Source organism: Ciconia boyciana, chromosome 7 (assembly GCF_034638445.1).
Source record: "Ciconia boyciana chromosome 7, ASM3463844v1, whole genome shotgun sequence".
Lineage (NCBI taxonomy): Eukaryota > Metazoa > Chordata > Aves > Ciconiiformes > Ciconiidae > Ciconia > Ciconia boyciana.
The window spans coordinates 45,200,375-45,225,276 of record NC_132940.1 but is presented as its reverse complement, the minus strand read 5'-3'; the positions used below and the strand labels follow the sequence as shown (position 1 = coordinate 45,225,276).

Sequence of the window (24,902 nt, the reverse complement as noted above, 5' to 3'; positions counted from 1 at the left end):
GCCCCAGCCAGAGGCTTTAAAACAGTATTTTATTCCTGCCTATCAGCTCATCAGCAATGATGGGGCCAGATTAAGTCTTTCCATTCAATCAGTTTTTGTGGGCTAATGTTTGCTAAGTGTTTGACACTGAGACACTGGCTTTTTTTTCTACAGCACCTGCTGTTACACCGCAGGGATTTCCCTTTCAACCCAAGTGCTACTCAGGCCCACGTTGGCTTCTCTGTAAGGTCAGATACGTCCAGCCCAGTATGCAACTGTGTGTCTGTAAAATATCATTTTGTATCATATTACAAAAAAATACTCTTTTTTTGTAAGATTGAATTTTCCACTATTGATTTTTATTGTAATGAGGTATTATAGTACCTAAACAAAAACTGGTAGTGGTTAAAATAAACTAATTTTAATCTTGTTTATATCGCTGAGGATTGTGTCTATAAAGATTTTTATTGACTACAGCATTGTGGATGGCTCATTAAAAAACATTCATCATTGCACGCTGGCATCTTTTATTATGTCATAAAACTGCAGTGCTACATAATGTCTGATTTTTCACCCTACTGTGGTATAAAGCTAAATCCTGCTTTCCTTTCAAAAAGTAAATAGGTAATTTTATACTAGCAAGATTAGTGCTAAATGTTACCAACCTCAGCAATATCCCTCAGGGGAAGATGGAAAAAAACTCAGTGAGATGGTTTTGAGGTGGAATTCTTTTTAATCATAGTCCCTACCATCCGATAGGTAGCGTGAGGCAGGAAGTCTGTTAACTGACTTAAAGAAAAAGAGCTGCCTGGTTTAAATTTAAATAGTATTGTTCAACAATGTTGTGTAATTAGATGGGAAAGCAGGAAAGTCCTTTTATTAGAGATTTCTTTGTAGACAGTAGCCATGAAAGCCACAGTGGTTGATGCTAATTACCATATTTTGTTTAAACTTCCATCTAAATGAAAGGATCGTTCAATTCAGAAGCTGCAGCCATACAAAAACCACAAGTGCAGTTGAATTGCTGCTGCCAAGCAGATGGGGCTTTGATCAGAATAAGTTATTTGCAGCTTTATTGTCTGGTTGCCAGGGTGGGGCTTGTATTGAACCACCTCGCTCAGAAGAAGGAAAGGAGAGAAATGGGTCTTGCTGATCTGAGATAAGTTAATGGGAGAATTTTCCCATTCTTAGGTTATTTTTGCAGATGAAAATCCAGGCTTGAAATGAACAGCAGTAAGGTACTCAATATTGGGCTATGCTAACATGCAAGATGGTTTTGGTAGGAATATGTTAGTATGTTTGTTTTAGTATGGGAAGAGGGGGAACAGAGAATGTTGAGCACAGCTGACTGCATATTTTTGCAAGGTCAATTCTATCTAGAGCATAGGAGTTAAAACATACACTACTATATTTTTTCGCTGATGTATTTCACACCATATGGGACAGACAAAAACTTAGCAGCTTCACATATCTGCGATGCTTTCTGCAAAAACAGTGTTGGAAACTGGTCAATTTACAAAGCCGTCAAGAGAGTAGGATTGGGGTAAATGAGAAAGAATGCAGGAGAAGGGACAACAGCATGCTAAAAGCTTAGTGGTTTTCTGGGGGGTTGTTTTTTTCCAGTTATATAGCATTCCTGGGATGTATAAGGGGATCTTTGATTACAGCAGTTTACTGATACAAAAACTGATTTCCAACAATGAGTGGAGAAGGTAGGAAACATTACCTGGCACTGTGTGGATATGAGGTGGGAAATCTGTATAAATGGAATATGCTAAAGTATAAAAGTAGAAATGACCACTGTAGAGCAGGACTAGCCTGAGTGATACATAGCAAACTTATTTTCTATTTTAAAATTATATTGATTGTCCTCAGTCTTGTCTTCCAGTGAAAGTGAAAGCCTAAAAGTGAGAATTAATAATTGCTTCTGTGATCTTGTTAGTCAAAAAGGATAGCTATGAACATGGTCTTATTTTGACCTGTACCATAACTATCTACATTCAGGCATTGAAGCTTTCTCAAGCATAGGAAGTCTTTCACATGCAAAGACAGAAAGGAGAAGAGTGGGGGGTGGGGAAAAAGCCAAACCTGATAATTCTGAATTTCTTCGGTGTTGCACTACAAATACTGTGGGCAAAGTTCCAGGCAATTACAATTGGGAATATTCGGAGGCCACTTCAGAATTGTGGTGGTTTTTTTTTTTACTTTTTTCTGAGATGATAATCCTGTTTGTGTGCATGTTAGTACATGCTGGTGCTCAGAGTGTTTGAGATTTGGCCTTCACCATGCGTATGAAGCTTGATAATGGTTTACCCCCAAATAACAGTGCATGGTCTTAAATCGGTCTAGGTGTTGAGATCTGTGTGATTAGTACAGTTGAAGTGGATTCAAGATAAAACTGTAGACGTACTGAGACTGACTTTCATTTTCACTTAGTCAATACAAAACCAAAACAAAATAAAAACCACAAAAAAACCCAGAACTTCCAAATCCAATCATTTTGATATATTTTGCTTTTTTTCTTAAAGTCCTTTCTCTTTCTTCTACAATTTCGCTTCTTGTCATCTCTCTGAAAAAAGATCTCCATGGTGCTTTACACATAAGAGAGTTTCAAAAGAAAACATTATAACAATCTAGTCTTTGTGTCAGACTATCTTAAAAAAAAACATGAGAAAGTTTAAAGTCAAAGGGTAGTTCTTAGCACTTAGAAATTTTAATCATTTTATAAGTCAACCTTTGTTTTAGAAGCACAGCAACACAGATGTCTTTGTTCTAAGTAAGTTGAGTGCTCCTCCTAAAATAAATAAATATGAAAACTATTTTTGTAGTAAAAAAGAAACACTGATTTGAGATGCTGTGTTAAATCAAGCAGATTTTGGATGCAAATTCCTAAGCTTGTTTCAGAATTTTTACCCCCCCTTGTCTCCCAAATGAAACCATAGCAGCAAATATGTTTTGGTAGCTTATGTGGTAGAGTATTATAATTAACATTGGCAATCTGCTTTTCTAACTGTAGTGAGCGTAGAGTTAAAGGAATTTGAAAGGATGTCCCACTGTCATAAATGGTATGGTAACACATGAATGAGATGCCCAACAAATCTCCAGCTCTTCTGCAGAGGTGAAATGCCATAACTACACACTTATGAGTAAGGCATTCAAATATGTGTTCCAAGATTGTATTAATCTGATTTTATGAAAGATCTTAGAGGAATTTGAAAACTCCCAGGGCATAATAATTTTTGGAAAGTCTGTTAAACTGTAGGACAGGCTTCCCCCTCTCCCCCTCGCCTTCCACCCCATGAGAGGTAGTGCATAAGCAAAACTCTTTTGTCATATTTTTGGCAGTAACATAACTTAAAAAAGCGGGGGGGGGGGGGGATCCTTTAAAACCTACTTTCTATAAGTTTTGGCTTTTCTCCAGGTACAGAAGGCATCAGTGATGGTGGAGAAAGAAGGCATTTGGTGGTAGGCAGAGCGTAGACTTTGCAGCTTTTGGTTGTTTTTTTTCATTGTGATGGGGGAGTTTTGATTTCACAAAGAATTTGGTCTAACAAGAAGGTATAGGTAAGACTCATGTTTTGATCATACACAGCTCGAATTCAGGGTGCTGCCAGCATAACGAAAGAGTTTTGTTGTCTTGCTCTTGAAAAACATATGGTAGAGTGGATAGTATGGATAAGCAGAGTCTGGTGTCTGCGGAACACTCATGCTCAGGGTTGGATGGTAGGACATGTGTGAAATGCTCCAAGAGATGAGCCTGCTGCTTCTCACTCTGTTACTGCCTCATACCAGTGAAATAATTGGTGTAGACTGAGGTGTATGCAGACAATCATGGCTGTTGGCTCTTGAGGATTTCGCCACAGTGTCAGAGAGCATTTCTTTGATGAGTAAAAACAGTTTTTATCAGTAAAATGTTCAGATCAGTCCTCAAACTGAATTGGCAGGTTACATGTTACTGCATAATTGAAATACTTTTTGCTATTGAAATAATCCTTGAGATGCAGTTCTGAACTTTTCAAAAATGAGATGGAAAATTTTTTAATGTTGAACTTGTTGCAGTAAAGAATAATATGTCTCCATATACTTTATTGTTTAAAGACCTGTGCAGATGGCTAGTCCTTCCACTGATCCTGTGCATGAAGCTAAGGGCAGACATTGTAATTTGTTATCTTGACAGCACAATGAGTGTTGCAGTCTAATTTGCAGTTTTAAGAATTAACGGTGAAGTGATAAGAGGTGATAAAGATCATAATCTCTGTGAAGTAACAAGGACCAGGACAGAGTTGTATCATTTACTTTGATGCAAATAAGGTATTTGTTTGTCATTGCTCTGGTAGTTCAAATGAGGTGAAAAAAACGCAGAAAATCTGGGAAAGCATGTTTATAAACGAGAGTATTTACCATATATGTCCATTTATCACCAAGTTATGCTAGAGACCAATATATCTTTCTTGGCTGGTTTATATCTTTATATTTGGATATTTTTACAAGAATAAAATAAAAAATTGTTAGCTAAAGAGCACTATACTTATGTAGCTTGTTTTCTTTTTGCTTTCTTTTTTGAAACTTCAAGGTATTTCATGAACCATTATCATAATGGCCTTTTGATTCACAAGTTTCTGTTCTTATTAGTGGTTAATTAAAAAATATAAGGTGACAGCTTTGTGGCTGCTGTAGTGATGGTTTGAAAATAAGAAATGCAGACTTATTTTAGCAGGAAGGAGTAAAAAGCAAACCAAATTCCTGATCATGTGTAAATAATCTAAAACTGGCAGCAGTTCGGACAAGAACTTCCCAAATTGTTAAGCATGGATTACAGCCATTTGGCATGTTTTTCTCAGTTGTGCAATGTCATGTAATACAGTAGCTGAATGATTTTACCATATTTTGGGAGACTATGTAAGACCTTGAAAGCTTTCATGTAGTGATTTCAGCCTCTCAGGAAATAGTTCTATTTTTGAGTATTCGAGTTTAATCGGTGTCTGTGAAAAGCATTAAGGATTACTAAAGCAAAAAGCTCTCTGGGTTATGGATTTCTGTTCCTTAGTATCTGCAACGCTGGTGCATTTTGGGACATTCTCTGATTTATTTGGGGAAATGAGTGTTCCATAGGTTGAGGGTGAAATTACAGAGTATTCATGCTGTTGTACAGAGCTTCTATCTTTAGACTCCTAATTGAGGCTCAGAGGATTCCTATATAGCTAAAAGTAAGACATAGGTACTCCCAGCAGGTGATTTATAACATAACTATAATTATAACATAACTCTAATTGCTCTCTAGAGGAGTATGCCCGTATCCATATAGGAAACACCCTACACGTGTCTTGATATGGGGTTGTGAGGAGAGGAGACTCCTAACTTAGGTACATAAAGTTAAACATTTGAAGTAAGCACTGTGACTACCCCCTTTGTGTCTAGTGGGTATGACTATACAGGGACACACAAATTAAGTCGCACACCGTAAATTCACACCATTGCCTGTTAGGCTCTGTCTTCCATGGGCGAGCACTCAGTAAAAGGATGGGAGTGCTGACTGTCCTGGTTTTGAACACGCTCAATCATTATGGGCTCTGGACTTTCAACCACACCTCGGCAGTTAGGCTTCTTCAGACCTTCAGAACTTTTGATGATCTCATTTTATAAACATACTTGTTAACGCCTCTCAATCACAACAATCTGAGAACCTGTTGATGTGGAAAGGTTGCTCCATACAGGAGTTTAATCTCAGTGACGTGCTTTAATGTCAATTTTGTTTATTCAATGGCTGTCAGTTGCCCCATGTGTAGTGAGTTAATGATAACTTGTTTTCTGTATAGTAGAATTTTCCTTACATAATGTTTAAGGAACAATACTTGTGCAAACAAATGTTCTTCATATTCATGGCAAATCTGCCACTCATTTCAAAGTGAGCCTACTTATAAAACAAGTCTAGATGTAATTAAGGAAATAGTTTTTAAAATACCTGTCCTGACAGTTTGTAATAGTTTTGTAAACTTTCACCAAAACTTGAAAATTTTACAGGGAAAACTAGAGTATGGCATCAGTAGAGCATTTAATCTGGATGTATGGTTGTGTGATAGATGTGTGAAAATGCATGTTAATCTAATTTTTTAAAAATAAGAAATAAAACTTAAAATAACAGATCCTAATCTAAGAAGGAGGTTTTCCTGCATATTAGTAAAATTAATCTCTTTCAGAGTAGGTTCACTAGAACACTGAATAGTTTTAGTACATTGATCCTTTTTGCTCTGCTATAAGAAAATCTACGTGGTGCGTTGCTTAAAGAACTGTAGTTAATTCATACATTGAGAATTACTTTCTTCTAGAGAGAACCTAATTGTGCATTTAACCAATTTCAGGACAATTTCCTTATTTAGAGCAGAACTTTACTTTTGCAGAAGAAGCCTGGAGCGACACACTGCAAAGGAAACAGGGAGAGCTTCCTCTGGGTTGTTTTGTTAAGATGGTTTTTCCCTTACAAGACTTTCTCCTCTCTATTGGCTCAAGGTCAGCAGTGACTTTCCTGGCTCGCTTGAAGCACAGCAGTAATGAGAACACACTTCTGGAAATGTCTTTGTTGTCTGTTGCCCTTGGAACTAGTCCTTAAAAATGGTTTTGTCCTTAAAAGTGTGGAGGAGCAACATTCAGCCTTAGCTAAATTACTTTCCATTAGATTCATAGTTTGTAGGATGGGAGACTGCGTATGTTACTTATGCTCCCTGAAGATTTCTTCCTCCTCTATCCCCTCCCTTGCTGACCTTGCAGAGGTATTTGGCTGGAGCCAGAGCTGCAGTGGTGCTGGCTGACATACATGAATGGAAGAGTGGGAGATCCGAGCCTGAACTGCACAACTATTAAAGCTGCTCTTCAGTATTTGCCAATTCCACTGGAGTTTTACATTAATTAAGACTTTGGTACATTGTCTTGAAGATTATATTAATCCTGTCATTGTTTTAGTGCTGCTTACTAATACAATTAACAGGTATTAATCCCTATGCTTTTTAAGAAATGAACAATAATAGAATTTCCGTATCAGCTTGTTTTTCACAAGCATCTTTCCTGAGCTATACCTTTATGGCAAGATAGTACTAAATGTAGCTATCTGCAGTTCTACTGGGTTTAATTTGAAATGGCTTAAGGGGCCCTAAAAATACATTCGAGTTATAGTCAGTTTCATAACATATTTGAGGTAACTGTACCACATCTCGATTTTTTTAAAATTTTATTTTATTTTTTTAAATTTCCATATTCTCAAAGCAACACTACTTCAGATTACAAGTTCAGTTGTCAGCAGCATGAATTAATGTTATCAATCAATCTTCCTTCCTCCAGATAGTAATTTTCTAGAGCCTGCATTTTGCTATGTTGTAATGAAAATAAAGTTGATGCCTTATTTGCCTAAATGATGGTTGAGATTTTGTTATGTATATAGTTTGGCTGTTTTTCTATTTCTTGTGGCTCAGTTTGGTTATAATGGGTCCTACACTCAATGTTTTTTAATTATTTCCCATCAACATTTTAAGCTACGTGTCTTATGGTCTCAATGTTATATAATTAAATGAGATCTTAACAATAAATGGGATCTTAAAATTATTTAATTCCATTTTTACTAGATATGTTTAGCATCTTCATTTTAGTAATCTCATAAAGAGATTATCTTTTACTAAGGAATCAAAAATGTTTCACTTACCTTGTTGGTAAAAGTCTGTAGATTTGAATTGGACTTTTTCTTAGCTGGAATTTTTTGAGGGTGTCATTTTTTGTTCTTAGGATATTTTTTTTAAATGAGGAGAAATAGCAACACTTCTTTTGTGTATGGAACAAACTTTTTTGCTGTAGTGAAAATCTGTAAATATAAATAGTTGAACTAACATTTCAAAATGTTGGTTGCACTGTATTTAATTTTTTCGATTATCTGGATCCACTTTCAGGAAAAAAACTGAGAACCTTCTCAAAAGTTCCTTATTCAAAGTCGAGTGTAACTACCTAGCAGTCCAGAGAAAGAAACGCATTCACATGGAACTGTGTCTCAATAGCAAGATTTCAAATGTTTCAAAAGCAAGCAAGCAGTTATTTAAATAATAAAACAAACACCTGCTCCTTAAAAGCCAAAAGCAAAGAAAATCCAACCCCCTCCTGCAAAAACCCAAATCCAGAAGCATACTCTTTGGAAGAAAATGAGTTACTGCCTTAGGAGTTTGCTGAAGTGAAAGATGATTCTAAGCTCACCAGTTGACCAATATAGTCATGTCTATAGTGTGCGCTTTAAATAAATGTTCTTTGGTGAGTGCTTCCTTTACTGAATATGCTTTTTGTTGGTTTTAGTTTTCCTGTAGCATCCTCCTCCTTTCACCTTCTAGATTTTTGAATCCATTTTTGACAAAGTGTGATTTATGTTTGTTTAAAAAAAAGGAAAAAAGAAAGAAAAGCTTTATGCATCTTGTATGTGGGACTTTTTTAAACCTAAGAAAAATGTGAAGGATCTTGTCAAAGTTGATTTCTTTGTGTTGATCTAAGGAACGCGAGTTAAAAGCTTTTTGAAGTGTGTAGCAACTGCAGCAGCAATTTATATGGATGGGAGATCAGAGCTGTATAATAGACAGCTAGCTGCATATATATAACTTCTAAAAGCCTGCTATCTTGTCCATTGAATAACTTTTTTTTTAATTAAAAAAAGCCTCTAATTAACCATGTGGTAATATGTGGTATGATTAAGGGAAGTTTAATTTGAACTAGAATTCATTTATTTGCCAACATTAACACAGTTTGGCAACATACTATTTAACTCCATCTCTGAATTGAGCTTTCTGCATCGTAGTAATATTATTACAGTTTAATGATACAGCTGCTGACTTACAATTTAACTAGCATGCAATTACAAAGCTTCTTGAGCAGCCTATTCTCATCCCCAGCTCTGCTTCCATGGATGACTGCTCCAGAGATGGCTGACACTCTGTGGTCATGGTTCACTTCAGCATCCCACTGCAAAATATTTGAGGGAGAGAGGCCCATGTTCCTGAATTATTTCTGGAGGGAAGGATTGAGTATCCCACCCCTGTTCTGTTGTATCAGGTTTTAACAGGGAACACTGAAGTTCTGAAAGTAACAGACCACAGAGAAATCTACCTCCACACCCTCCACCATTGCCTCCTGCGTGACTGCGTGCTCAAGCTTTGCTTTGCTTTCCTCCTGCATAGCTTAGGGAAAGGGTATCCATGTAAGATCATTCCCCGTCTAGGAATAGGTGGGTGGTAAATGCGGTTTCATGCTCCTCTGACCTGCCTCACTGGGTGCTCTCGAGTACCAGCCACCCAACAAGGTACTTGTAGTGAAGATGACTGGGTTGGTTTTCCTTTCTGCTTCACTTTCTCTGGGCCGGTGGAACAGAGGAGCTGCTCTGACTTACTAAAGCCTACTGGAGGTTAGCGTCTCATTGGAAGCAAGTGTCCATTTGTGCCTGCTCCTGCTGGAGGCACCTGGATGGTCCAGGGAGCTCATGCCCAGCCAGTACCAAAAATATTGAGGATGTGCTGCTAGAACAATCCCTCAAACTGTCTCTGATGTCTAATGTTATGCTGCTGAACGTGATTATTTCAAGTCATATTGAAACACGAGCTGATTGTGTGATAAAGTACCCATGTAGTAGACCTCTGAGCATCATCTGAAATTTAGAAGTCTCAGAAATTCTCTAATCAAGTGTTTTGGGATTGGACTGATTGCTGCAGGATATGAGAGGGAACAAAATTCATTTGAACCTGCCTCCCAGAGGGTTTAACGCTAAAGTTTAGTTTCCTAACCCGTGATTGAAATAGTTGTCTTTTAATTCTTTCTTCATGTGAAAAATCTATGGCAAATGTAGGTAAGTATATGATCTCCAGTAACATCCGGGATATATAATTTTGATTTGGCTCATGCTGATGGTGTTCTATCTGCTGTGTGAAAACAAGGAGAGGTGACAAGATGACAATCTTTTCCTTCCCTTTTTCTGAACAAAGAGGATAGTTTTTCCATATGTGTTTCATACGAAACGTTTTGGGTGCCATGCCTTTTCTCATCAAATATTCAGTCCTGCTTTTTTTGTACACCTGAAATAGACTGCGTCTTTTGTTTGTAAGGCATGCAACCGACTGTACAGAAAGGGTAAGAAAATGTCTTTCTGGCAAAAATGTCCTAGAAATTGGGCTTAAAACAGGGAAGTGCAGTTTTATATGTCTGTATAGATATATTTAGGTATCATCAGTGATGTATATGTGTGCTTTGAAAGATCTGCTCTTTTGTTTTTCAAGTATATGATATGGTGGTTAGCTAATGTAAGAGATGAACGTGGCCTCACTGGCTGAGATGGGTATGTTGGACAATGGCAGGACAGGGCAGAGCCAGGTAAGTCAGCACCCTCTGTGGCACTGAATTGTTACTTGCTCTGTTTAGAGCAAAACTCAGCAAACGAATGTTTGGGAGTGTATTAGCATTTTTGGTGCTGAGTTTTTTTCCAGCTGGTACTTCATAGCCTTCTAATAAAACAGAAAGGGAGCCTGTAAGTAGTATCAATTATCCCCAAATATGTTGCAGAGTGAGTGAGTTTGCTTTTTGGAAGGCGATTCTGATGAGTTTTAGTATTCTGCGTGTCTTCAAGACAGGTTTTATTGTTCTGGCAAACTACCGGCATGTCTGATTGCTTGACTATGCTATTATTATCAGTTAACTTTCTGAACCAGACAGTGAACAACATAAGATTGCTGTTACATTTTCTTTTTCTTTCTTGGCCAAATTGTTCATCTGTCATATGACAGAATTGGGAAGAAGTTACTGTTCAAACATATCCATTTTTCTTGACAGAACAATCTGCAAGTGTAGGTATTAAATGTTCCATCTCATAACATGTATATAGAATGCATAAGATATTTTATAATATATTTTGGAGTATACCCTGAGGATATAGTTTATTAACAGAGCTAAACAATGACTAATATGTTTCCATTCAAGATGTCTTTTGATATGTTTCTGATTAAAAAGAAAGAAAAAAAAAGTAGCTTTCTCTAAAAAAGTGAAAACAGCTGAAATGCATGCAATTCAGCATTATGAAATGCATACTACTATGCAATTATTATTTTAGATACAAACCAGTTAATCTTTCAAAGGAAAGGAGTTCTTGGCATATCCAATTTCACGTCCTGGCTGCGCTTCCCGGTGTCACCGAGTGAGGTGTGTGACAGCACTTCTTCCAAGCAAGAAGTTCTCCTGTTAAAATGTTGGATCATGGCATCCAGGAAGAAATTAATTAGAGGTGAACAGCTTATAAATAGGAATGCTGTGTTGCAGACAATGTGTTGATCCAATTAACTGGGAAAAAAAAATAAGAAAATTAGAGTTTATGAAGTCCTTGTTTAACTTCCAGCCCAGAAACATGTTAATTTTTCCTCTCTCGCTCTCCACACTTTGTATTAAATGTCCTTTCCTCACAGTGAATTCAAGAAAACTCAGGCTGTTAACTAGCTTGTAGGATGGTGTTTGTAGTATGTTGGAGTCTGTCTCAAGCTAAATGCAGGCTAAAATTTGGAAAGCAGACTCACCTTAGAGATGAAATATACAGTAGCGTTAACTCCTAAGAAAAATACGTTGATATAATGGAAATTCTGCCTAGCTCTTAGCTACATCAATATGAACAGGACCATTTGATTTATGACTTCATGTATAACTCCAAAGGTGGAAAAACAAAGCACATCTCCAACTGCACACACACTTCATTTTCATTTTTGAGGTCTGAAGCTCTGCTGTGATAGAGATGCAAAAGAAATCCTGGGTCTCAAGATTTAGGGGCTTTTACACCAAAACTGCAGATAACAAAGGGGACTCTATATTAGTTCTGAATAGCTTTTCCTTCTTTCCCTAAATAAATTAACATAATCTTGTTTGATTTCTTTTTTACCTCTTTAAACTTGCATTGTGTCTTCTGTGTGCTGATATGGCAGTGACACATTTCTGTATTTGTTCATCTTGATCTCATTCAAAATTCACACGCCTCCTGAATATTAGCTCTCCTCGCTTTACCCCTCATCCTTATTCTTCTATGACCTGATATACTTGTTGGAGCAGCTGTTACTATGATACTACCTTTTCCCCCATCTGGAAGGCAGATGGGCTAATCCACAAAGAGCCACTATTTGTTCATGGGTCAATTTTCAGAGAGTCTAAAGTGAACAACTGACAACCTTCCCAAAGATGCTGAACATGTCCACGCCTGGGCAATGTTCCACAAAACAAGAAAAGTCTTTCAAGACTTTTATATATTCCTCTCTCTATATAGGAATAGGAAGAAAGACAGAGCATGGTAATTTTTTTTAAATTAGGAGATTGTTTTGCACACCCCCTTATGCAAGTGCCTCTGCATATTTTTTTTTTTTATTTCATTCTATTTTTTAAGAGAGAAAATACTACAAAAGGAAAAAGGAAAGACTTATTCTCCTCTCCTAGACAACAGCAACTGCAATAGTTTAAGTATTTTACAAATTCAGCAAGGATTGTGTCATATCGGAAGACTAATGCTCATTTGTATTGACCTATGATCTCTTAGATTTTTCAGTTTTCCTGCTGGCATCCTGCTCTTTATTTAAATATTTGAGCTTTGTTGCCTGGGAAGTCACTATATCCTTGCTGTTTAAATGTGATGTTAAACTATATATCTTCTGTTTTCGGAAATTTTGGAGAAGTACAAGACGGGCTAGAAGTACACTTAGTCTGTCAGAGTTTATTTAGTTAACAGTGGGATGTATGCCACTATATCTGACATCACATAACCTGCATATACATTACCATAAGAAAAAGCTTTGTTGGAGGGCAACTTGTTACTTTATAAATCCTATTTTTAAATCAATCATAACAGATTGAAAAGTAAGTGAGTAGTGGTTTTCAGGTATATTTTTTGGGTGAGTTAAATTATGAGATTGTTTTCTTTGTCTCCTCAGACCTTGAGTTTCTGTTCTAAAAGACAGTGAGATGCATTCCCCTTGACAAACAATTATGCCAGACCCGTATCTCTACTGCAGTCAACGTTGTTTTTCTTCACAGAGATTGTATGTCTCTTGTGAGCCCTGTGCATCGTCCTAGGTAGGGTAGGTAATACTTCAGAGAAAATATTAACAGAGAGTCTGCATATACTGTAAGTTGCTGGAAAGTGGCCCTGTAGGTGTGACAGTCCCATAAAGAAAATGATACATTTTCACTTCACAACATGGGATGTCACAAGAGTTGCAACACACTTTTATTGAGGAGTGGAACTGCTTTCTTGTATAAGCTGGCTCATGCGTATTGTGTGCTTTTTACCTTTGTTCACCATCTGTCCTTGCTGGAGCTGACGTCTGCCATCTGAGGGCTGCCTCCCTGATGCTTAATTCTTTGATTAAATGCTTATGGCACCCTCAAAAAAACCCCAGAAAACCAACGACAATCGTGTGTCTTTGTATGGTACACACTTCCATATCCCCATGGCGCTTTTGTGCGTACACCCTTACGAACAGCCTTTTGTGCGTCCAGACCCCAGATGGTTGCCTGCAGTCACAGCCTTTAGTAGAAGAATCATATTCAAATTGTCTAATGGATAATAAACTGTACTGACTTTTGCTTTTGATGTGAATGGATGTTTTCAAGTTGAAGAAACAAAAGATCTCCTGGGGAAAATTGCCGAAGATATGTATCACTGTAAATCTTGAAGAGGGGGGACAAGCTGAATAAATTACAACTACTTACTGGGTTTGCTGAGGAAGCAAGCACTGCAGAAGCTGAAGATTAAATCCCAGAAAATACAGTAGAATTAGTGGAATATCTCTTAAATCCTGTTGTCTAGATTATTGCAGCTAAGCAACTAACACAGACTTTTTTGTATGTTCTGAATTCACACAGGCCATATTTGATACCTGGAATACTTAGCAGTTTAATTTTACTGAAACAAAATGCTTTCAAGAAGAAGACTTTACAGTTGCTAGAGTATTCCCAGAAATTTGCAATGGCAATAACTGAAAACCTTTGAGGCGCTCTCCCCTCCCCTCTGCCCTTTAAATCAGGGAACAGAAAACTGTGACACATCCTGAGAGTATCAGATTGAGTTTCCTGGAGTTTCAGATGTTGGTAATCAGTCTGAGCAAAAAAAGAGTCCACATGGATATTAATCAGGCTTAAGTGGTATCTTTCAGTAAGTATTTCAGGGCTAGGAAAACAAAGTTGTGGGGGTTTTTTGTTTGTGTGTTTGTTTAACATGATGAAAAATGTATTAATGTAAATTGGTTTTTTAGCTCTCTGAGGCATGTTGCTGAAACATATTTTTCTAACAACTAAATAGGTTTTTTATCTTTTTAGAAGTAGTAATTAGCACCAGACTTTTTTTAACATAGAAGGTAAGATTATGAAACAGTAAAACTCTTAGATATATATAATATTCCTGGAATATTTATTTATATTTATATATATATATAAAAACCTATAAAACAAAGGTGAATGTCTGGAATATGCTGGGTAACAGCAGTAGTGTATTTTTATAGGGAGGATGTGAATAAATCCATCTTTGATACAGTTTCCACAAGTTTTGGAAAATGCAGGATTTTTCTTCCAGAAGCAAGGCAGAATGCGGGATAAATGCTGCCTTTTCAAAGAGAAGGATCTTTTTTGGACCTACCTCTTCATTTGCCTGATAGTTACATTCTGAAATCTTGTGGAAATTGTCCACCAAGTAGTTTAGGAAAGCAGTTTTGAAACAAAAACCAGTCTGTTTCAGTTAAAAAATTTCTGGGCACTGTGTATGAGAGATACATTATTACTTATTTCCAGAAGTACATCGTGGGGAAATCTGGGTGACATCTACCCACAGTAGCTCCTCATGACAGGATTGGAAAGAACAGCTAATGTGCTAAGGTGTTGCACACTCAAGTTGCCTGTGATCCAAAGTATGTGTCTTGTGGCTTTCCATAACTAATTATTTTGGGATGTCGTATTCACATTAAAAGAAAAAGATAGGAGAGAAGGATCATTGCGGTCACTTCTTGCTAACTATGAAGTCAAAACTTTTCCCATGGGAGGCCTTAAAGACCTATTATCTCACTTGACTGGCTCAATGGACATGTACCAATATTATCAGAAGCATCAATAATATCTAATCTGAGTTTCCTTCACTTGTGTAGTAGCTGATGTAACAGAATGAATACACAGTGACCTAATGATCCAGGGGGTTGGATCAGTCATGATTCAGTCTAAATCAAGCCAAGATGATATTGATGCATTGAGGAGACTTAAGTGAGCTAATGAGGATCCACTTGCACCCCAAACTCAAAAGTGTCACTGTCCTTTTGCAAAACAAGTACATTATGTACTGCAGTGTCAGCAGTCTTGTATACTTGCTTGGTTTGAAGTGTTCCTGTGACAGCCATGGTCCCAGAATCTATATCCATCTCTTCCTACTGAAAATTTTGTGTTTGATTTCTCTCCTGAAATGGGCCTTCCTATAGTTGTATTTGATTGCTATAATGTACTCCGGGAAGTGCTATGTAGTAATACCACTTGAAAATTAAAGCTAGTGCAAAATATGATTACGTGCATTATTGGATTTCAAAGCGGAGACCACAATGCCAGAGTCTTGTGATGTGAACTAGCTGCCAGTCAGGTTCTGATGGGGTTTGTGGCGTTGTAATGACTTGAAAGGGTCTGATGCAGTTTCAAAGCAAGTTTTAAGAAAATGCCTCTTTGTACTGGACTGCAGCAGCCAGTGGAGGTACGGGCTCTCTGGGCTTCCCAAACAGGAACTACCTCCTCAGAGATCATTCTCAGACAGAGGTTTCTGTGTTGGAATTTAACCACTGGAATTTGCCCTTTAGGTTGTGCAGAACCCAAAATAAGTAAGTAGAACGAGTTTTGGATTGTTTTCAGTACTGTAATAACTATTGCCATTGTTTATCAATTGATTCTGTTGCATCCTCTGAGATGTCCCTACCTTGTTTACTGCTGGCACAGGCCAAGTAGTCATTACCGTGTTTAAGAAAAAACATTTCCCTAAAAACCTTGGACTGTCTTGTTTGATGTGTTGGTGGAAACTTATGGCTGTCTATGTCCAACTAAATTTTGCATGAAGGAAAGACTTGAATACCAACTCCACAGAGCAATCAGTTACTTCAGACAGTCCTTGAGACCATGAGCTCTGATGAAGATAATACATGAGCAAAACAAAAGCGGACTTGAGCAGCTTTCTTCTTACCTGAGAGTATTGTGTGTGTATAGTCTGAATATTTTTTTCCCTTATCTGATGTGTTTGGGGAAGAGACTTGACTGTGTTATAGGATATGAAGTATATAGTAAGCTTTGGAAATACATCTGAGAGCTTGGGTACCTGTGCTTTGGGATAGGCGGACTTTTGACATTTTAAAATAAGCTACTTCTGCAATGTTAAGTATTTCTGAATGCCATCCTTATTTCTCAAATGGGGCATGCAGAACGGTTCTCCTCTGTTTAGAATCTTTGAACCAATGAAACATTTATGCAAATACTGATTTCCTAATCTCTGTGGGTTTTCCTCGTTGTGGTTGTAGGGGGATGTACTCTAAGACAGTAAATTCTAACTTCTGCCCAATGACCTATGGGAGCAGATCTCAGTCTCAGTAGCAATTTTGCAATTCATTAAGAGGTGCATGTATCCTAGCTGCCTGGCTAATAGTTTTGGCAGACTCCAAGTAGCAGTGGTAAAGTCTGAATTCACTGTTACAAGTACATGGCCGGGTCAGAATGCAAACACCCATGTAGAAAAGCTCTGTCACCAGATAGTGCTGTGAATGGTTAGAGGAAGGTGTATGCTTCTGTGTTTCTCTGGATCCTTTGACACAGATGTCCAGCATTCATGGAAGCTGAGCTTAGGGACTGGACTACTCTTCAGATTTAAACGTCTTGTGTGGGAATTTTGTGAACTTTAGACAACTATAGCTAAGGTCATGTCTTTTCATGTGGCTATCTAAAATGTGTGAAAACAAAGATTTTCATCATAATTCTCAGCTTTGGTTCCTCTATAAGAATGATGATTGAGTATTGCTGTACCTAAGAGGGCTGTTAGAAATAATATGGGTTGCTTAAGCACCTTAAATGGAAAATATGGCACAATGAAACGTAGTTCTTCACAATCCATAAATCTCAGTTGTGTATTTGTGCTGTCTTGCGGACTTCAAGGTGGGATTTGTCCATACTGGCCATTCAGCTGATAACCTTTTGTTTGTGGCCTTGCTCAACTTTCCTCTCTGCCCTTATCTGGAGCTCGCCCAAAACTTGGACCTGCATTCAGGCCTGCATCCAAACAGGAAGAATTCCAGGGACGTAGACACACGGGATATAGAAGCAGTGCCTAAATGGTCTTTTGTTGCGAGCTCCTTCTGCCTGTGCTGTGAGGCAGCTCTGACCGGCAAGCCGGGTGGCTGCAGGGCAGGCAGCCTGGACTGTCAGCAGAGCAGCTCAGCCTGGTACTAAAAACCCAAGTAGATGTTGACACCCCGAGTATAGCAATGCCCAGAAACCAAGTGGATAAAATAATTGATTTGTTATTTAGATGGATTGTAGGGTCAGGGCTCAGTACTTATTGCATGTGTGCAGGAAATGTTCCCTAATTACTTTTAAGCAGAGTTGAGGGTGGATGAAGGTTCACCATGTGGTAAGCATGGAAATTACCTTGAAGGTGTGTATGGGAAGAACAAATTTGGGCAGTTAATTCTTTTAGTTCTGTTTGCCAAGCTCAGATGCCAAGATACAACTTCAAACTACGATTCTCATGTGTAATACAAGTAGAAAGCAGATTATTGCCTTCTCTCTTGATCTAAATCAACTTTCTTTTTCCTCATCTTCTTTTCTGAACTGCACTTGCTCTTTCATGGGCAGCAGCAGGCGGTTTTTACTCTCAAACTCTCTGCCCAGCAATTCCAAGCAGATAGGAGAGGCATAAGATTTCTCACCTGCCCCTCACCACCTAACAGTGGTGTTTCCCAGTCACATAGAGAAATGTGTATTATTCTTAAGACTTCCTTTCTGACAGTGATTTTTATTTTGTGAGGTAAATCAAACCAGTGGAAGACTTGGGGAATCTGAGTAATGCGCAATGCTTATGATACAGCCTGGGTTCTGCCCTTCATGGTATGCAGCTCCAGGAACTGTACCAAATGGTTCATTTTGTTGATTTTGTGTCACAGAGTTTATCCTGAAAGGTTTGTAATGTTATACAAACATGCGCCTCTCCCTTACCTCCCCAGGTATTGTATGAGATCAGCTCAAAAGAACCGGCTGTATCTATACCATGCTTAAAGTCTGTTTTAAAATCGTGTTAATATTTTAAAATGTGATTGTCTCCTATTCTTTTAATGAGCCCTGTGGAGACGTGTATATATATTCTCATCTATATACAAATAGCATGTTATAGCCATCATTAATCAACATGACACTTTCTACACCCTCAAGTGTTTTCACATTTGCACATGAAGTGTGTTCCCAAAACTCTGTGCTGCCTGACTGATCTCTTCATTGTTCAATTTTCAGACCTACATGTCTAAAGCTTGCTGAAAAGATACAAAAGTTGACTTCTAATGTAATTTCTTTAATCTTCTTTTGTAGAATTAGTATTACAAACCATCTAGAAAGTCTTTCCAAGTTCACTTTTTGCATCAAGCTTGGCACAGGCACGAAGGACCACATCCCAACTTACACTGGAAAACATACTGCTTACTGCCAAAAAAAGCGTTAGGAGACACTGCTGCTTTGGGAAAGTGTGTAAGAGAAATAAGTCTGTTAAAAACTGAGGAAAAGAAAGCAAAACATCCTTCAAGGCACAGGCTTGCCCCTTACTCTGTTCAAACATTGCCTGTTCTAGGGCTTCTCTCCCAAATGAGTGCTGTGGAACAGATATTAGCCGGTGCTCACATCCACGAGGAGGATTTAAATTCAGTAACTTGTCTGCTAGTACAGAGCACAGACGACTTACTCATTTCAAGACTTCCACATGTGTATATATAAACCAGACAAAGACCGCCTGAGGGAATGCGAAGCAGTAGAAAGCCTTTTCTAGGCTTAAAGAACTGTGGGGCATATAGAAAACTCCCACTCATCCTTTGTTTTCTATTTACTGTACTTCTAGCAGTTATCCCAAAGGCTGGGGGCGTAGGTGCTTATGCAGGGCCTGGAGAGGAACTTGAGTTTAGTGCTCTTTTCCAAAATATTTTGGTAGGCTTCTGGAGTGTCTGACCCCTGGAGGCACCTCTAGGTCCCCACAGAAGGGGTGCTGCCATTATCTGACCCTTTTTCTGCCCACATGGCCAGTTTTACTGCAGCTTGTACTGAGGATTTCTTGACTGAAGACTCTCAAAGAATTTGCAGAATTTCCTCTCCATTTTTTTATGGTCTAAGCGTGGGTATTTCTCTTGTCTGGCTCAGTTCTTTGCTAAAAGCCTGTCTGAAGATTTTAGTAGAAGAAATAAAAACAATGTAGAAATAAATATCACCATGAAACAGCAGGGGGACAAATCTTGCCACGTCCATCCCCAGAAGTATAAAGCACAGGTACAATGGCAGAATTTGAGGAAAAATATTTCCTAATGTAAGTTCTTTACCTTTGTAAGTTTTTATTGTCTCATCCTGCACGAGGAAGTTATTTTACGTCACCTTTAGGGACTGCTCTAAAGTCTCTCAGAGAGGTTAATCGAGTTTTGGGGTGAGAAGTGCATAGACAGCGTGAGGAGAAGCAGCATCTGACACCTCATCTCGAGCTCTGACCCAAGCGCTGCGTGTGTGAGGGGGAAAACACAACATCTGTGTAAACCTATGCTGGTGCTCCTGGTGGGAGGGGGATTTGGAGCCAGAGATTATTAGGATCAAACCCCACTGATTTCCAGGTTGGTATTTACCGGTATTGATGAGTAGTAAAGAAAGCGCTTGCCTTTTGACTGTTTTATAACGTGCGCTGGTTTGACAGAACTTGCCTCGCCTGTAGCCGTGTAGAAGACTTGAAGCTTACCTAGAAGTGTGTGTTTGGGTTTGGCATCCAAAAGTGTACTCAGAGCTTCACCCGCATGTATATGGCCTAGAGAGATCAAATAATGCAAAACCCCCCCAAGAATATCCCTGCTTTGTTTATACTAAGCCCATGCACAATCTCTGCCCCGTCCCCAGTTCCGGCTCTCCCTTGCAGACCGTGAGGTGCCGACAGGAACCCACTAGCAGGATTTTTGGCATTTTCTTCTGCTTCCTCTTCAGAGAGACAAGCTGTAAGGCAGCCACTGGCGTTGGCTTTTCCCGGAGGTGCCAAGCAGCCTCCCGGGCCGTGCCGCGCCGCGCAGCGCGCCTCGCCCGCTCCCTCTCGCCCGGAGGGCTTCGGCGGCGGCGCGGGAGGAGGAGGGCGGCGGCGCGGGCTGTCTCTTCGGGAAAGTTTGCAGGTGCCCGAGGGCGAGTTTCACGCGCGGGCGGCGGGGTCTGGCGGGGCGGCCCGGCCGCGCTGCGGGGAGCGGGCGGGCGCTGCCTGGCCCGGGGGGCGGCGGGCGGCGGCTCGGTCGCCGCTCTGCGCCCGCGGGGGCCGGGGCGGGGGGAAGGGGCGTCGCCATCTGTTGTTAATTCCCCGGTCATTGGATTAGTAGCCCGCGGTGATGAGATCAGCGGGATCGGCTTTCGCGAGGGGGCACGGCGCTCGCCGCGCTCCCCAGCTGCGCCGGCTCTCGCATGAGGCGGCGGCGGGCGGCCCAGGGGGAGGCAGCGCGCACAAAGCCCGGTAGCCGCGGCAGGCCGCCTCCCGCCTCCCCGCCGCCCCCGGGCACCGGGCGGGGCTCCCGGGCGGCCCGGCCCAGCCCAGCCGAGCGCAGCCGAGCAGAGCGGGGCTGCGCCGCCCCGAGCCCCGGAGCCGCCCGCAGCCCCTCGGGCGCGGCGCCCGCCTCGGTGCCGGGTCGCGGCGCCTCCCGGCTCCCCCCCGCCTCCCCGGGGCAGCGGCTGGCCCTGGCGCGGCGGCAGTCGCTGGAAGTGGGCGGCTGGGATCGGTCTGCCTCCCGGGGAGAGCACCGTGAGAAGGGGATACTCCTGCAAGTCACAGCGGCCGGGGTTTTGAGTTTGTTTACTTGTGATTCGCGTCTCTCCCTCCGGATTCTTTCTGCTCGCATAGCGGATCGATAGAGGTGCTCCGGCGGTTTTTTATGGTAAGTTTGCGATGGGTGGGTTCTGCTGTTCGTGGGAATTCTGTGTTTTGTTGCACAGTATGTAGGGAGGAGGTCGTTTTTTTTTTTTTAACAGTGCTGTTTTTTAAGCTGGTGTTTAAAGAAACACACTTCTGAAACGTTTTCTGGTTTATAATGAAATGTTTTATAAAAGAAATTAGTTTCCTGAGATATAAAAGAGAATTATTTCTAGATGTTAGCTAAAGATTTACGTTTCTTATAAACTGAGTTTTTTGACTTTGCACTGGTGAAAGCAAAACCCCTTGCCTAACGATTGCCACAAGCTAATATTTTACAGTGGTTACTTGGTGCTTTTTCCGGCAGTAAAAGCCAGACCTCAGTTCAACTGTTTAGGCACATCTGAAATACTAAACTATCTTCTCAGCGAGAGTAAGAGGCAAGCTGAGCCTTTGTCAAGTCAAGCCCGAATTTGTATGCGAGCCTTGGGCTTCAACAAAGGAAGGTATTGACTGAATTTGCCCTCACGGTACTTCTGAAAACTCCCAGCCAGGCAGTTGGGTTTGCTGTCGTTGGTAGGTAGCTGTTCGGCAGAAGGACCAAGGGCTGGGGAGCTGAACGCTGCCCTCGGTCCCATTCATTCCTGGAGAGAGGGCTTCGGTGTAAGGGCAGCCGCGGAAGTTGATGTGGCAGCGTCCGTGCTGGCAGCAAATCATTTTTATTTCTTCTGTGTTTAGGTCCCGGAGCGCAGACTGCTCCAGGGGGGAAAGCGTCCTATATAGAGAGGTGGCCAGCTACTACTACAGTCGCTGGTTTGATGTTGGCTACAGCCCTTCGGTACTTAGGTCGTAACTGATATTTTCGCAGCGCTCTGTTTGCCTTCGGTGACAGAAGCAATCCCTGATAAGATATCTCCACGTTGTGAAAGAGCTTATCCTCCGGGGAAAAAACAGCCCCAAAGAGTTACTCTTGATGCGTGTGGCTGAAACTGGCCTGGCTTGTGCAGCCTATCTCAAAGGATGCTGCATTTTTAATGTTGTTTCTGTAACTAAAACAGCCCCACAGGGACATGAATATCAAATTGCCGTTAGGTTATTTGGTGCTGCTGACAGAGTAATGCCAGATACCGTACGTTCTCTTAACAACAAGCGGAAGTTTTATGACAGGCCTTGGTAATGGAAGTCTGGTTTTCTTGGTAGCTAATATGCCTCCGTGTCTTGCTGCTGACTCTGGATGTCCTTGGATGACCATCCTGTGCCTCAGCGTCCCTGCCAGGGCTGAAGGGAGGCCCGGTACTTCCCTGCGTCACAAGGATGATAAAACTTCACAGCTCCCTGCCTTGCTGAGGCCCTCGTGTGGGTGTTGCCCTGGAAGTACATACTGGCACTGTTAGGCTTGGAGAGCCCTGTGCTCACACCCCTACATCCTACCAGTGCGCTCACTGGACTTCTGTTTGTCTTTGCAAATGTCACTTCAGCCAGCTTTGAAACACCAGGCTTCCTGTTCGACAGGCTTTGGGGCTTGGGAGTAATAAAGCAGTGCCACCTTTTGCGAGGAGCTTCTCAGAGTTGTGAGATTTTTGGTTTTTCACATAGAAGCACAACCCTCCCCTGTTGAAGTACTAATCCAGTATTTTGCTTCTTGAAAGAACCAGACTTCTGATTTTTGGTTTGACCAAATTGCAGTCATCTTTGATGCGCGTTTGTGCAGCATAGGAATTTCTGAATGATGGGCCATCTCTCTTGTGACTCCACAAGCAGCAGCTCATTAACTTGTCAGGCTTCATTGTTGCTGTGTAAACTTCTGTAATGGATTTTCCATGTACTGAGAAAAATCGAGCAAGCTATTTTTGTCTTGTTTTCCTTCACAATCACTGTTTGCTCCTCTTCTATGTATAGGTCACTGTCCTCTCTTTGTGGGGAAGGAAAATAATTTTCACAGTGGAACTCCATGCCACGCCACAGGACCCTGTGTGATGGTTACTTTGAGTTGGCTTTTCTTAATTCAGACAGCTGGAGACTTTCCCTTTGGGGAGCTGTTTTGCCTACACATTGGAGGCATAGTGACAGCAATCGATAAAGAAAGCAGAGCATGGTTTTCTGAGATGTTAGTTGTTAAAAATACTTGGTTAAAGTGACCAGCAACATCACGTCAGATACCTAGCTGTCCCATTCCCATAATTCTTCTTGGTCAAGAGAGGAGGGTAGAAAGAGGGATGCCTCTACCAGATTCAAGTTCTGTAAGCCATGCTGTGTTTTAGCTGTCTCCTCTCTTTAGCCTGCATCGCTGTTCACTACTGCTGCACTGACATCCTTTACTTGATTCTTTTTGTGCTGGGGCAACATCACTTCAGTGCAAATTTGAGGCTTTCAGAGTGCTTCCAGGCATGGTAAATCCCAGCTTGAATAATGGTAACGCAGAATGGCCTTGATAATTCACTTCCATTTCCTCCCTCGGTTAGTAAGTATAAATGCACTCTTCTTAATAGAATATCTGCGTAAAGGAAATCTAGACGTATTTTCATTTTAGCAGGTTTCCCAGGACAGAGGTTTGACGTAAATGTTGCTGGACTTCAGAAATCCTGGCTTAAGGCCAAGGCAAGAATGATGGTGGAGAAGAGTGGAGGCTGGTATAGGGGGGTGGGGTGGGGGTGGTGTGGTGGTGTGCCTGCCTTCCTGACGGCATCCAGGAAACAAACCTGGGCTCGTGACTTCTTGAGCAGTGAAGGGCTCCATGCTGGCAAAACTCTGTTCAGATGGACACAGCTAATTTAGTGTAGGCTTGCTGAGCTATGTTAATACAGTACACAACTTGAGGCTAATGGAGATGCAGGCCACACGTGTTCTCCTGGGGTCTTAAAGTATTTATTAAGCCATTTTCTGTGATGAAGGCAATGCTTAAGGCTGCCTGTTGAACAGCTGACCAATTTTTTAAGTCAAAACTCAATGTAAGGTTGCTATCTGTAGCTAAATACTTGCTAATAATTCTGGAAGTTACTGTTGTTGGACTTAACTGTTTGAGAATAAACATGTGCTGTGGACTGAAACTTGCCAGACCAGATACCTACCTCGCCCACATGTATCTTTTGTGGGATTGCGTACATGCTGGTGAATCTGTGTCACTCTCTGCAGCACACGCATCCTTCAGGGATGGCTTAAAGCTGTCTTTTTAACATGTAATTTAGAGGATTAAGAACTCTGTTAGCTGATGTATGGTTGTGCTGTAGGATAAAATGTTAATGCATCACGTGCTTCCTGGAAGAGTAGGTCACGTCTTCAGACTTCTTTGACTTTACTTAGCTTATGCTCAGGTTGTTTGTGGGGGTTTGTTGGTTGGGGTGTCTTGCTTATTTTCTTTTTTGCTTCAAAAAGGTGTGTGCGGATCGCTAATGCAGTTGGTAGACCATATCCTACCAATATACTAGGGTGCACCGCTCCAAAAGGGCTGAATCCAGAGTTTACTAATAATGAACAATCAACTGTTGTCCTTTACTTTGAGAAAGTTATTTTGTTACGCTGTTCGAGATAATGTTGGTTGAAGACACCTGTGTACTTGACCTGTGCTCCCTCCAGGGTAAAAGTATTTGAAATGGTGGGTGCTATCTGAATCCTGCTTTAAGATGATGTCCAGTATGATGTCAGGAAATGCCGTTGCCTTGCCTCAGCTGCTTGCACTGCTTTACAGCCCACAGTCCTTTAGATTGTATAGTGATAAAATTGGGGTTTGGGTTTTTTTGTGTGTGTGTGTGGAAAGCTGACAGTATGATGG

General features: G+C 40.7%; 1 protein-coding gene across 3 annotated transcripts in view; it reads left to right on the top strand.

Annotated features, from left to right (window-relative positions):
• SPSB4 (splA/ryanodine receptor domain and SOCS box containing 4) overlaps nucleotides 1-24,902 on the top strand; it is a 181,773-nt gene that overhangs the window by 66,442 nt on the left and 90,429 nt on the right. For 2 of the 3 annotated variants that reach the window (XM_072867944.1, XM_072867943.1), the window contains exon 1: nucleotides 20,636-21,158. The exons of the other annotated variant lie outside the window; for it this stretch is intronic. The gene's annotated coding sequence lies outside the window, so the exon portion shown is untranslated. Of the gene's footprint in view, nucleotides 1-20,635; nucleotides 21,159-24,902 lie in introns of those variants that run through there. 3 annotated transcript variants of the gene reach the window in all.